General features: G+C 40.2%; 1 protein-coding gene across 1 annotated transcript in view; it reads left to right on the forward strand.

The window, feature by feature from the left end:
- The window catches only part of NUP133 (nucleoporin 133), a 750,179-nt gene that overhangs the window by 208,316 nt on the left and 526,974 nt on the right, over window positions 1-14,889 (forward strand). The gene's annotated exons all lie outside the window — the stretch shown is intronic.

The following is a 14,889-nucleotide window of genomic DNA, read 5'->3' on the forward strand; positions in this document are numbered from 1 at the left end:
GAAATTTGGATCAATTCTGTTCACAATCTTTGGATTCAGAACATTGTTTCAGAAGGGTACAGAATTGGTTTCAAGATAAGACCTCCTGCAAAGAGATTTTTTCTTTCCCGTGTCCCAGTAAACCCAGCGAAAGCTCAAGCATTTCTGAAATGTGTTTCAGATCTAGAGTTGGCTGGAGTAATTATGCCAGTTCCAGTTCTGGAACAGGGGCTGGGGTTTTATTTGAATCTCTTCATTGTACCAAAGAAGGAGAATTCCTTCAGACCAGTTCTGGATCTAAAAATATTGAATCGTTATGTAAGGATACCAACATTCAAAATGGTAACTGTAAGGTCTACAATAGATTTACAGGATGCATATCTGCATATTCCGATTCATCCAGCTCACTATCAGTTTCTGAGATTCTCTTTCCTGGACAAGCATTACCAGTTTGTGGCTCTGCCGTTTGGCCTAGCAACAGCTCCAAGAATTTTTACAAAGGTTCTCGGTGCCCTTCTGTCTGTAATCAGAGAACAGGGTATTGTGGTATTTCCTTATTTGGACGATATCTTGGTACTTGCTCAGTCTTCACATTTAGCAGAATTTCATACGAATCGACTTGTGTTGTTTCTTCAAGATCATGGTTGGAGGATCAATTCACTAAAAAGTTCATTGATTCCTCAGACAAGGGTAACCTTTTTGGGTTTCCAGATAGATTCAGTGTCCATGACTCTGTCTTTGACAGACAAGAGACGTCTAAAATTGATTTCAGCTTGTCGAAACCTTCAGTCACAATCATTCCCTTCGGTAGCCTTATGCATGGAAATTCTAGGTCTTATGACTGCTGCATCGGACGCGATCCCCTTTGCTCGTTTTCACATGCGACCTCTTCAGCTCTGTATGCTGAACCAATGGTGCAGGGATTACACAAAGATATCTCAATTAATATCTTTAAAACCGATTGTACGACACTCTCTGACGTGGTGGACAGATCACCATCGTTTAGTTCAGGGGGCTTCTTTTGTTCTTCCCACCTGGACTGTAATTTCAACAGATGCAAGTCTTACAGGTTGGGGAGCTGTGTGGGGGTCTCTGACAGCACAAGGGGTTTGGGAATCTCAGGAGGTGAGATTACCGATCAATATTTTGGAACTCCGTGCAATTTTCAGAGCTCTTCAGTCTTGGCCTCTTCTGAAGAGAGAATCGTTCATTTGTTTTCAGACAGACAATGTCACAACTGTGGCATACATCAATCATCAAGGAGGGACTCACAGTCCTCTGGCTATGAAAGAAGTATCTCGAATTCTGGTTTGGGCGGAATCCAGCTCCTGTCTAATCTCTGCGGTTCATATCCCAGGTATAGACAATTGGGAAGCGGATTATCTCAGTCGCCAAACGTTGCATCCGGGCGAATGGTCTCTTCACCCAGAGGTATTTCTTCAGATTGTTCAAATGTGGGAACTTCCAGAAATAGATCTGATGGCTTCTCATCTAAACAAGAAACTTCCCAGGTATCTGTCCAGATCCCGGGATCCTCAGGCGGAGGCAATGGATGCATTATCACTTCCTTGGAAGTATCATCCTGCCTATATCTTTCCGCCTCTAGTTCTTCTTCCAAGAGTAATCTCCAAGATTCTGAAGGAATGCTCGTTTGTTCTGCTGGTAGCTCCAGCATGGCCTCACAGGTTTTGGTATGCGGATCTTGTCCGGATGGCCTCTTGCCAACCGTGGACTCTTCCATTAAGACCAGACCTTCTGTCGCAAGGTCCTTTTTTCCATCAGGATCTCAAATCCTTAAATTTAAAGGTATGGAGATTGAACGCTTGATTCTTGGTCAAAGAGGTTTCTCTGACTCTGTGATTAATACTATGTTACAGGCTCGTAAATCTGTATCTAGAGAGATATATTATAGAGTCTGGAAGACTTATATTTCTTGGTGTCTTTCTCATCATTTTTCCTGGCATTCTTTTAGAATTCCGAGAATTTTACAGTTTCTTCAGGATGGTTTGGATAAAGGTTTGTCCGCAAGTTCCTTGAAAGGTCAAATCTCTGCTCTTTCTGTTCTTTTTCACAGAAAGATTGCTAATCTTCCTGATATTCATTGTTTTGTACAAGCCTTGGTTCGTATAAAACCTGTCATTAAGTCAATTTCTCCTCCTTGGAGTTTGAATTTGCTTCTGGGGGCTCTTCAAGCTCCTCCGTTTGAACCTATGCATTCATTGGACATTAAATTACTTTCTTGGAAAGTTTTGTTCCTTTTGGCCATCTCTTCTGCCAGAAGAGTCTCTGAATTGTCTGCTCTTTCTTGTGAGTCTCCTTTTCTGATTTTTCATCAGGATAAGGCAGTGTTGCGAACTTCTTTTAAATTTTTACCTAAGGTTGTGAATTACAACAACAACTCCGCCTCAGAGGATTACAGCTCATTCTACTAGGTCAGTTTCTACTTCCTGGGCGTTTAGGAATGAAGCTTCGGTTGATCAGATTTGCAAAGCAGCAACTTGGTCTTCTTTGCATACTTTTACTAAATTCTACCATTTTGATGTGTTTTCTTCTTCTGAAGCTGTTTTTGGTAGAAAAGTACTTCAGGCAGCTGTTTCAGTTTGAATCTTCTGCTTATATTTTTAATATTAAACTTTATTTTGGGTGTGGATTATTTTCAGCGGAATTGGCTGTCTTTATTTTATCCCTCCCTCTCTAGTGACTCTTGCGTGGAAGATCCACATCTTGGGTAGTCATTATCCCATACGTCACTAGCTCATGGACTCTTGCTAATTACATGAAAGAAAACATAATTTATGTAAGAACTTACCTGATAAATTCATTTCTTTCATATTAGCAAGAGTCCATGAGGCCCACCCTTTTTTGTGGTGGTTATGATTTTTTTGTATAAAGCACAATTATTCCAATTCCTTATTTTTTATGCTTTCGCACTTTCTCTTGTTAAGTGTGTTCAGTCCACGGGTCATCCATTACTTATGGGATATATTCTCCTTCCCAACAGGAAGTTGCAAGAGGATCACCCAAGCAGAGCTGCTATATAGCTCCTCCCCTCACATGTCATATCCAGTCATTCTCTTGCAACCCTCAATAAAGAAGGTCGTCGCGAGAGGAGCTGGAGTTTTTACTTAACTATTCTTCAATCAAAAGTTTGTTATTTTAAATGGCACCGGAGTGTGCTGTTTTTCTATCTCAGGCAGTATTTGGAAGAAGAAACTGCCTGCGTTTTTTTTCTATGATCTTAGCAGGCGTAACTAAGATCCACTGGCTGTTTTCGACATTCTGAGGAGTGGGGTAACTTCAGAAACTGGGAATAGCATGCGGGGTCCTCCGCAAATGAGGTATGTGCAGTACATTATTTTCTGGGAATGGAATTGACTAAGAAAATACTGATGTTACCGTATGATGTAAGTACAGCCTTATATGCAGTAGTGGCAACTGATATCAGGCTGATAAATGTATGCGCAGTAGAGTTATTTTCTAGGGACTAGAATTTGACTGAGAAAATACTGTTAAAACTGAAATAATACTTAAGCCTTATCTGCAGTGGTAGCGACTGGTAGCAGGCTTAGTGATAACTTTGCATGACATTGGAAAATGTTATTTTTTAATAAAACGTTTGCTGGCATGTTATTCGTTTTTGTGAGGTACTTTGGTGATAAATCTCTTTGGGCATGATTTTTTTCCACATGGCTGACATATATTTTCTGCATGGAAACCGTTATATCAGGGCTCCCACTGTTGTGATAGGAGTGGGAGGGACCTTGTTTTAGCGCCTTGTTGCGCAGTTATAATTCTAGCACAGTCTTCCTGCTTCTTCCTCCTTGATCCAGGACGTCTCTAGAGAGCTCAGGGGTCTGCAAAATTCATTTTTGAGGGAGGTAATCAGTCACAGCAGATCTGTGACAGTGTGCTTGACTGTGATTAAAAGCGTTAAATCTTAATTGATATCCGTTTTATCCGTTTTGGGTATTGAGGGGTTAATCATCCTTTTGCTAATGGGTGCAATCCTCTGCTAATATTACACTTCTTGTTAAGAATTGTTTAATTATATCTGTATTTTGAAGCGCTGCAGCGTTTTTTATATTGCTTGTAAACTTATTGAAAGTGATTTCCAAGCTTGCTAGTTTCATTGCTAAGTCTGTTTAAACATGTCTGATTCAGAGGTAACTGTTTGTTCATCATGTTCAAAAGCCAATGTGGAGCTTATCACCCCACTTCTTGGCTATTCGTTAAACTGATTTGTGGGTGTGGTGAGGGGTGTATTTATAGGCATTTTGAGGTTTGGGAAACTTTGCCCCTCCTGGTAGGAATGTATATCCCAGACGTCACTAGCTCATGGACTCTTGCTAATATGAAAGAAATGAATTTATCAGGTAAGTTCTTACATAAATTATGTTTTCCTCCAGGAGCTTTTTTATATTGATAGAGTTAAAAGATGCCTATGTCGTCATCCCTATAAATGTTGGTCACATGCCCTTTCTAATAGAAGATTGTCACTTCCAATTTGTGGCTCTGGCTAAAGCGATATTTGCGTTCAACTGAATAATACCAGTGCACGCTAATGTGCGTTGATATTACAAGTTAGGTGTGATGTGAACACGACCTCGCATTGCACAGAAGCATTGCGATCATGAGTGCGCTTCTATAAACTCCAACGGGAGCCTCATTCTGATGCCTTCATACACAGCACAGAACCAAAGCGTAACGAAGGGGTTAAGTAGCGCAGCAATTTTAATCATATATGTATAGGAGTGTGTGTATGTATGTGTATATGTGTATATATATATATATATATATATATATATATATGTATGTATATATGTGTATATATGTATATGTATGTGTATATATACCAAAATTCATTAAAATTATGGGGGGAGATAAAAAAACATAATTTATGTAAGAACTTACCTGATAAATTCATTTCTTTCATATTAACAAGAGTCCATGAGCTAGTGACGTATGGGATATACATTCCTACCAGGAGGGGCAAAGTTTCCCAAACCTTAAAATGCCTATAAATACACCCCTCACCACACCCACAAATCAGTTTAACGAATAGCCAAGAAGTGGGGTGATAAGAAAAAAAGTGCGAAGCATATAAAATAAGGAATTGGAATAATTGTGCTTTATACAAAAAAATCATAACCACCACAAAAAAGGGTGGGCCTCATGGACTCTTGTTAATATGAAAGAAATGAATTTATCAGGTAAGTTCTTACATAAATTATGTTTTCTTTCATGTAATTAACAAGAGTCCATGAGCTAGTGACGTATGGGATAATGACTACCCAAGATGTGGATCTTTCCACACAAGAGTCACTAGAGAGGGAGGGATAAAATAAAGACAGCCAATTCCTGCTGAAAATAATCCACACCCAAAATAAAGTTTAACAAAAAACATAAGCAGAAGATTCAAACTGAAACCGCTGCCTGAAGAACTTTTCTACCAAAAACTGCTTCAGAAGAAGAAAATACATCAAAATGGTAGAATTTAGTAAAAGTATGCAAAGAGGACCAAGTTGCTGCTTTGCAGATCTGGTCAACCGAAGCTTCATTCCTAAACGCCCAGGAAGTAGAAACTGACCTAGTAGAATGAGCTGTAATTCTTTGAGGCGGAATTTTACCCGACTCAACATAGGCAAGATGAATTAAAGATTTCAACCAAGATGCCAAAGAAATGGCAGAAGCTTTCTGGCCTTTCCTAGAACCGGAAAAGATAACAAATAGACTAGAAGTCTTACGGAAAGATTTCGTAGCTTCAACATAATATTTCAAAGCTCTAACAACATCCAAAGAATGCAATGATTTCTCCTTAGAATTCTTAGGATTAGGACATAATGAAGGAACCACAATTTCTCTACTAATGTTGTTGGAATTCACAACTTTAGGTAAAAATTCAAAAGAAGTTCGCAACACCGCCTTATCCTGATGAAAAATCAGAAAAGGAGACTCACACGAAAGAGCAGATAATTCAGAAACTATTCTAGCAGAAGAGATGGCCAAAAGGAACAAAACTTTCCAAGAAAGTAATTTAATGTCCAATGAATGCATAGGTTCAAACGGAGGAGCTTGAAGAGCTCCCAAAACCAAATTCAAACTCCATGGAGGAGAAATTGACTTAATGACAGGTTTTATACGAACCAAAGCTTGTACAAAACAATGAATATCAGGAAGAATAGCAATCTTTCTGTGAAAAAGAACAGAAAGAGCGGAGATTTGTCCTTTCAAAGAACTCGCGGACAAACCCTTATCTAAACCATCCTGAAGAAACTGTAAAATTCTCGGTATTCTAAAAGAATGCCAAGAAAAATGATGAGAAAGACACCAAGAAATATAAGTCTTCCAGACTCTATAATATATCTCTCGAGATACAGATTTACGAGCCTGTAACATAGTATTAATCACGGAGTCAGAGAAACCTCTATGACCAAGAATCAAGCGTTCAATCTCCATACCTTTAAATTTAAGGATTTCAGATCCGGATGGAAAAAAGGACCTTGAGACAGAAGGTCTGGTCTTAACGGAAGAGTCCATGGTTGGCAAGATGCCATCCGGACAAGATCTGCATACCAAAACCTGTGAGGCCATGCCGGAGCTATTAGCAGAACAAACGAGCATTCCCTCAGAATCTTGGAGATTACTCTTGGAAGAAGAACTAGAGGCGGAAAGATATAGGCAGGATGATACTTCCAAGGAAGTGATAATGCATCCACTGCCTCCGCCTGAGGATCCCGGGATCTGGACAGATACCTGGGAAGTTTCTTGTTTAGATGAGAGGCCATCAGATCTATCTCTGGGAGCCCCCACATTTGAACAATCTGAAGAAATACCTCTGGGTGAAGAGACCATTCGCCCGGATGCAACGTTTGGCGACTGAGATAATCCGCTTCCCAATTGTCTACACCTGGGATATGAACCGCAGAGATTAGACAGGAGCTGGATTCCGCCCAAACCAAAATTCGAGATACTTCTTTCATAGCCAGAGGACTGTGAGTCCCTCCTTGATGATTGATGTATGCCACAGTTGTGACATTGTCTGTCTGAAAACAAATGAACGATTCTCTCTTCAGAAGAGGCCAAAACTGAAGAGCTCTGAAAACTGCACGGAGTTCCAAGATATTGATCGGTAATCTCACCTCCTGAGATTCCCAAACTCCTTGTGCCGTCAGAGATCCCCACACAGCTCCCCAACCTGTGAGACTTGCATCTGTTGAAATTACAGTCCAGGTCGGAAGAACAAAAGAAGCCCCCTGAATTAAACGATGGTGATCTGTCCACCACGTTAGAGAGTGCCGAACAATCGGTTTTAAAGATATTAATTGATATATCTTCGTGTAATCCCTGCACCATTGGTTCAGCATACAGAGCTGAAGAGGTCGCATGTGAAAACGAGCAAAGGGGATCGCGTCCGATGCAGCAGTCATAAGACCTAGAATTTCCATGCATAAGGCTACCGAAGGGAATGATTGAGACTGAAGGTTTCGACAGGCTGTAATCAATTTTAGACATCTCTTGTCTGTTAAAGACAAAGTCATGGACACTGAATCTATCTGGAAACCCAGAAAGGTTACCCTTGTTTGAGGAATCAAAGAACTTTTTGGTAAATTGATCCTCCAACCATGATCTTGAAGAAACAACACAAGTCGATTCGTATGAGACTCTGCTAAATGTAAAGACGGAGCAAGTACCAAGATATCGTCCAAATAAGGAAATACCACAATACCCTGTTCTCTGATTACAGACAGAAGGGCACCGAGAATCTTTGTGAAAATTCTTGGAGCTGTAGCAAGGCCAAACGGTAGAGCCACAAATTGGTAATGCTTGTCTAGAAAAGAGAATCTCAGGAACTGATAATGATCTGGATGAATCGGAATATGCAGATATGCATCCTGTAAATCTATTGTGGACATATAATTCCCTTGCTGAACAAAAGGCAATATAGTCCTTACAGTTACCATCTTGAACGTTGGTATCCTTACATAACGATTCAATAATTTTAGATCCAGAACTGGTCTGAAGGAATTCTCCTTCTTTGGTACAATGAAGAGATTTGAATAAAACCCCATCCCCTGTTCCGGAACTGGAACTGGCATAATTACTCCAGCCAACTCTAGATCTGAAACACAATTCAGAAATGCTTGAGCTTTCACTGGATTTACTGGGACATGGGAAAGAAAAAATCTCTTTGCAGGAGGTCTCATCTTGAAACCAATCCTGTACCCTTCTGAAACAATGTTCTGAATCCAAAGATTGTGAACAGAACTGATCCAAATTTCTTTGAAAAAACGTAACCTGCCCCCTACCAGCTGAACTGGAATGAGGGCCGTACCTTCATGTGAACTTAGAAGCAGGCTTTGCCTTTCTAGCAGGCTTGGATTTATTCCAGACTGGAGATGGTTTCCAAACTGAAACTGCTCCTGAGGACGAAGGATCAGGCTTTTGTTCTTTGTTGAAACGAAAGGAACGAAAACGATTGTTAGCCCTGTTTTTACCTTTAGACTTTTTATCCTGTGGTAAAAAAGTTCCTTTCCCACCAGTAACAGTTGAAATAATAGAATCCAACTGAGAACCAAATAATTTGTTTCCCTGGAAAGAAATGGAAAGTAGAGTTGATTTAGAAGCCATATCAGCATTCCAAGTCTTAAGCCATAAAGCTCTTCTGGCTAAGATAGCCAGAGACATAAATCTAACATCAACTCTAATAATATCAAAAATGGCATCACAGATGAAATTATTAGCATGCTGGAGAAGAATAATAATATCATGAGAATCACGATTTGTTACTTGTTGCGCTAGAGTTTCCAACCAAAAAGTTGAAGCTGCAGCAACATCAGCCAATGATATAGCAGGTCTAAGAAGATTACCTGAACATAGATAAGCTTTTCTTAGAAAAGATTCAATTTTTCTATCTAAAGGATCCTTAAACGAGGTACCATCTGATGTAGGAATGGTAGTACGTTTAGCAAGGGAAGAAATAGCCCCATCAACTTTAGGGATTTTGTCCCAAAATTCTAATCTGTCAGGCGGAACAGGATATAATTGCTTAAAACGTTTAGAAGGAGTAAATGAATTACCCAATCTATCCCATTCCTTAGCAATTACTGCAGAAATAGCATTAGGAACAGGAAAGACTTCTGGAATAACCGCAGGAGCTTTAAAAACCTTATCCAAACGTATAGAATTAGTATCAAGAGGACTAGAATCCTCTATTTCTAAAGCAATTAGTACTTCTTTAAGTAAAGAGCGAATAAATTCCATCTTAAATAAATATGAAGATTTATCAGCATCAATCTCTGAGACAGAATCCTCTGAACCAGAAGAGTCCAAAGAATCAGAATGATGGTGTTCATTTAAAAATTCATCTGTAGAGAGAGAAGATTTAAAAGACTTTTTACGTTTACTAGAAGGAGAAATAACAGACAAAGCCTTCTTTATGGATTCAGAAACAAAATCTCTTATGTTATCAGGAACATTCTGCACCTTAGATGTTGAGGGAACTGCAACAGGCAATGGTACATCACTAAAGGAAATATTATCTGCATTAACAAGTTTGTCATGACATTTAATACAAACAACAGCTGGAGGAATAGCTACCAAAAGTTTACAGCAGATACACTTAGCTTTGGTAGATCCAGCAGGCAGAGGTTTTCCTGTAGTATCTTCTGGCTCAGATGCAACGTGAGACATCTTGCAATATGTAAGAGAAAAAACAACATATAAAGCAAAATAGATCAAATTCCTTATAAGACAGTTTCAGGAATGGGAAAAAAATGCCAAACATCAAGCTTCTAGCAACCAGAAGCAAATGAAAAATGAGACTGAAATAATGTGGAGACAAAAACGACGCCCATATTTTTTGGCGCCAAATAAGACGCCCACATTATTTGGCGCCTAAATGCTTTTTGCGCCAAAAATGACGCCACATCCGGAACGCCGACATTTTTGGCGCAAAATAACGTCAAAAAAATGACGCAACTTCCGGCGACACGTATGACGCCGGAAACGAAATGAATTTTTGCGCCAAAAAAGTCCGCGCCAAGAATGACGCAATAAAATGAAGCATTTTCAGCCCCCGCGAGCCTAACAGCCCACAGGGAAAAAGTCAAATTTTTGAGGTAAGAAAAATATGATAATTAAAGCATAATCCCAAATATGAAACTGACTGTCTGGAAATAAGGAAAGTTGAACATTCTGAGTCAAGGCAAATAAATGTTTGAATACATATATTTAGAACTTTATAAATAAAGTGCCCAACCATAGCTTAGAGTGTCACAGAAAATAAGACTTACTTACCCCAGGACACTCATCTACATGTTTGTAGAAAGCCAAACCAGTACTGAAACGAGAATCAGTAGAGGAAATGGTAAATATAAGAGTATATCGTCGATCTGAAAAGGGAGGTAAGAGATGAATCTCTACGACCGATAACAGAGAACCTTATGAAATAGACCCCGTAGAAGGAGATCACTGCATTCAATAGGCAATACTCTCCTCACATCCCTCTGACATTCACTGCACGCTGAGAGGAAAACCGGGCTCCAACTTGCTGCGGAGCGCATATCAACGTAGAATCTAGCACAAACTTACTTCACCACCTCCCTTGGAGGCAAAGTTTGTAAAACTGATTTGTGGGTGTGGTGAGGGGTGTATTTATAGGCATTTTAAGGTTTGGGAAACTTTGCCCCTCCTGGTAGGAATGTATATCCCATACGTCACTAGCTCATGGACTCTTGTTAATTACATGAAAGAAACTAAAATTAAGAGGGGTGGAGCTGGCCGCTGAAGAGATCAGACGTGCACACTAAGAGCTCCTGATACTCTGGATGATTTAATGGCCATAACAGAGCCTGCACGGACATCAAATGATTTAATTTGAGTAAATGTACTACTGGCTTTGCTTTGTGCACTACTGAAGGGACTTTAAATCCAACTTCAGAACGATGTTTGCCTCAGAGACCTCGGAGAAGCCATGAGGTAGCTGACGGCGGACGCCATTTTTAAGGGAGACACTGCTGGCTGTACTGAGGTCTGTGATTCTGTGAGACCGGCATTGGATCAGATTGCAAGAACTTGAGCATAAAAACTAGAGGGACCACTTCTGAACACCGCAAGTATGGCGTACATATCCCACAGAACCCTTCGGACACTCCTATCTGCACAACTCAAGTGCATTAAGGAAGCGGTGAACACAGGAATAGGTTCACATGGGCACGGGGCCTCCTTGGCCAAACCAGCTGGTATACAGAGTGGTATGCAGCAGAGTCTCCCCAACCAGAGATTTAGCGCACTAGAGGGGCTGGATTACAAAGTCCGGGCCTCCCCTGTGACGGAGGAATACTTGGCTAACATAGCCCCCACGGGCTGAGGGGACAGCTTCCAGCAGGTCAGGATAATGGAGTGGCTGACCGATACTGTGGCCCTGTGCGACCGATGATTTGGGGGTTTACAGAGAGACTTACGGAAATTGTGTGTGCCACCGGCCGCAAGCAGAGACCAGAAATACAACAGCAGCGATCTATGGGTCTGAGCGTGGACAGTAAACTGAAAATGGCCGCAATATCACAAAAGCGGTTGATTCTGAAGCTGGCAATGAAGCTACCTATACTCACTCCTGCCTGGCGCTCTAATGTTAAGGCTGGGGTAGGGTGAAGATGACAATTATTGGTAACCCCCGACTAATATTCGAGGTGTCTTCGGATTATTTACTAAATTCAATCTGGGGTTTACACCTTAAACGTTTTAGTTATGTGCACCCGTGTTAAGACATTTAGTGTTACAATATATAAGGTAGAGATGACTGTTATTGGTAACCCCAGGCTAATATCCTTGTTGTCTTCTGGTTCTGGGCTAAGTTAAATCTGAGGTTTACACCTTAAAACGTTTAGTTATGTGCACCCGTGTTAGGAGATTTAGTGTTAAAATATATGACAATCATATCTCAGTGGTCTGTCTCCCTGGCTACATAACGTGTACTGCCCAATAAGGAGCTTATACTGGCTCATAGATATTAGTAGCATAACGTTATTGTGCACATCATTCAGATTGTTTTTGTATATATGTTACCTGCATAATTACTGCAAGCATGCTTCATGTTTATTGCTGCTCACAACCCTTATCCCAATGCTGTCTCACTGTGCCATTATTTGTTATGGGAACTTTCCTTCAGTTCCTATGCCGATACCATTAGCTCAGGTTCATTTATAATGTGTTGCATCTTTAATATGCTAGTGTTAACATGTTCTATGTTCTGGCTCACCATACTAAGCGCCCCAAAAATAGGTGTTTCAAGCGCATAATAATACAGTCTGGGTCACCCCATTTCCCTTGTAGGTGGCATCCCAGGGAGCATGATATAGTCCCACCTAGGGTCAGCCCTGATAGTACTATTGTGGGACCTTGATGTTGCTCTATCTTGTAGTTTGCTTTGCCTATGCAGTTTGCCGTTGGCTATTTCCAACATAGGTTGCGGACATCTTATCTGTTTATCCTACCGGTGGGTTAGGGGAGAGCCCCGTGGGAGATATTTTCGTAAATTTGTGAAATTGATGTCATGGCAGCTATATTATAATTCTACCAACTGTGGGTCATAAGCACGATACTTTTAATGATAATTGTCATACCATCCTTATGAGTATGTCCGCCCTGGGGGTGAGAGAGGGCCCTCAGTGGGGACAAGTATATTTCTAGTAGTGTTTTAACCTAAGTATCATTATTACACTTAGTCCAAGATAACAATTACACGGTATTTGTTTCTCCTTCTGGGCCAGTGGCCAGGGCCCTGAGGGAGTCCTTGTAAAGGAAGCATAACCCACGAACATGCAAACGTTTGGTTAATTATCACGAGATCCCTAAGTTGCATACGGCAGCTGAACATTGTGCTACAAATGCATCCACTCAAGACTGATCTTAGCTTAAACTATGTAATCTAAAGATGCTATACAGTTAAGCCCCATAGTATGGTAGAAGGGCTCTCAGCCTTGCAGGATGCCCAGGTTTTTGTTATGCGTTTTAGTTTTAAAGAAAGCTATGGAAAATATTTTATGCCTAGAGCAAGCAACACCTATCTTTACCTCTTATATTCTGTTCAGCCTAACAACCCTTATGTTTATAGATATGAGATACCCAGCATTAGCCCACCTCCTCCCCCCCTAAAGTAGAGCCCACTCCAGGGTTCCAACTAGGCGGACTACTTTCGCCTCAATCTTTCTTATTTTATAAATGTGTTCTCACCGAATTGAATTTTATTGCTTATTCTTTGGGTATGGAACTACGATTTATATAACGTTGTTTTCTTATGTGTTTAATGTACTTTCTCCAACATAGGTGTGTCCGGTCCACGGCGTCATCCTTACTTGTGGGATATTCTCTTCCCCAACAGGAAATGGCAAAGAGCCAGCAAAGCTGGTCACATGATCCCTCCTAGGCTCCGCCTACCCCAGTCATTCTCTTTGCCGTTGTACAGGCAACATCTCCACGGAGATGGCTTAGAGTTTTTTAGTGTTTAACTGTAGTTTTTATTATTCAATCAAGAGTTTGTTATTTTAAAATAGTGCTGGTATGTACTATTTACTCTGAAACAGAAAAGAGATGAAGATTTCTGTTTGTATGAGGAAAATGATTTTAGCAACCGTTACTAAAATCCATGGCTGTTCCACACAGGACTGTTGAGAGGAATTAACTTCAAAAACTATTAAAAACCAAATACAGGGTGCGCTAATGAAAGCTGCTAATATAGAGGATAGAATAAAACTAACAAATGCAGAGTTAGTATTAAAAAACGAATGATGTTTATACCATAAAATATATTTTAATATATATAAATGAACCCTAATACATGTAAACTAACATTTGAAATACATAATATGTAAAATATAAAAAGAAAAAATAAAACCACCGGTGGAAAAAATATCAGGGGAACGAAATGAGAGTCCGTGGTAGGCTTTAAAAATGTATCCAAATCAAAGTTCATTGGTTAAAAATGCAAATGAAAAAATGTATAAAAATCAATTGAGAGCATGGAAAGCAGCTGAGTCAGTCTATGTGGCTGTATCAATGTAACTTTGCATCAATGTAACATTCGAAATAAAAGTTCCGTGGGTGGCTGAAAGGACAATCTGCATCAAAATGGAAAAGTCAATGCCATAAATGATTCGTCTTACAAGTTAGACTCACCCAGAATACGAAGCTATTTTCTGTTCTGCTTCTCCGTGTACAAGTGTAGTAAATCCGATGTGAACACGTTAGACCCTTGATAGATAGGAAATTACCTTTCAGGTGAACAGTATCGCTCCAGCGTCTCCCTGGAATTAACTTCAGTTGGGGGAACAGTGAGCAGTCTTTTGCTGCTTGAGGTATGACACATTCTAACAAGACGATGTAATGCTGGAAGCTGTCATTTTCCCTATGGGATCCGGTAAGCCATTTTTATTCAGACAGTAAATAAGGGCTTCACAAGGGTTTATTAAGACTGTAGACATTTTCTGGGCTAAATCGATCATATTTACACATATTTAGCCTTGAGGAATCATTTAATCTGGGTATTTTTTGTAAAATAATATCGGCAGGCACTGTTTTAGACACTTTATTCTATAGGGGCTTTCCCTAATCATAGTCAGAGCCTCATTTTCGCGCCGGTATGGCGCACTTGTTTTTGAGAACAGCATGGCATGCAGCTGCATGTGTGTGGAGCTCTGATACATAGAAAAGTCTTTCTGAAGGCGTCATTTGGTATCGTATTCCCCTTTGGGCTTGGTTGGGTCTCAGCAAAGCAGATTCCAGGGACTGTAAAGGGGTTAAATATAAAAACGGCTCCGGTTCCGTTATTTTAAGGGTTAAAGCTTCCAAATTTGGTGTGCAATACTTTTAAGGCTTTAAGACACTGTGGTGAAATTTTGGTGAATTTTGAAC

Source organism: Bombina bombina, chromosome 4 (genome assembly GCF_027579735.1).
Source record: "Bombina bombina isolate aBomBom1 chromosome 4, aBomBom1.pri, whole genome shotgun sequence".
Lineage (NCBI taxonomy): Eukaryota > Metazoa > Chordata > Amphibia > Anura > Bombinatoridae > Bombina > Bombina bombina.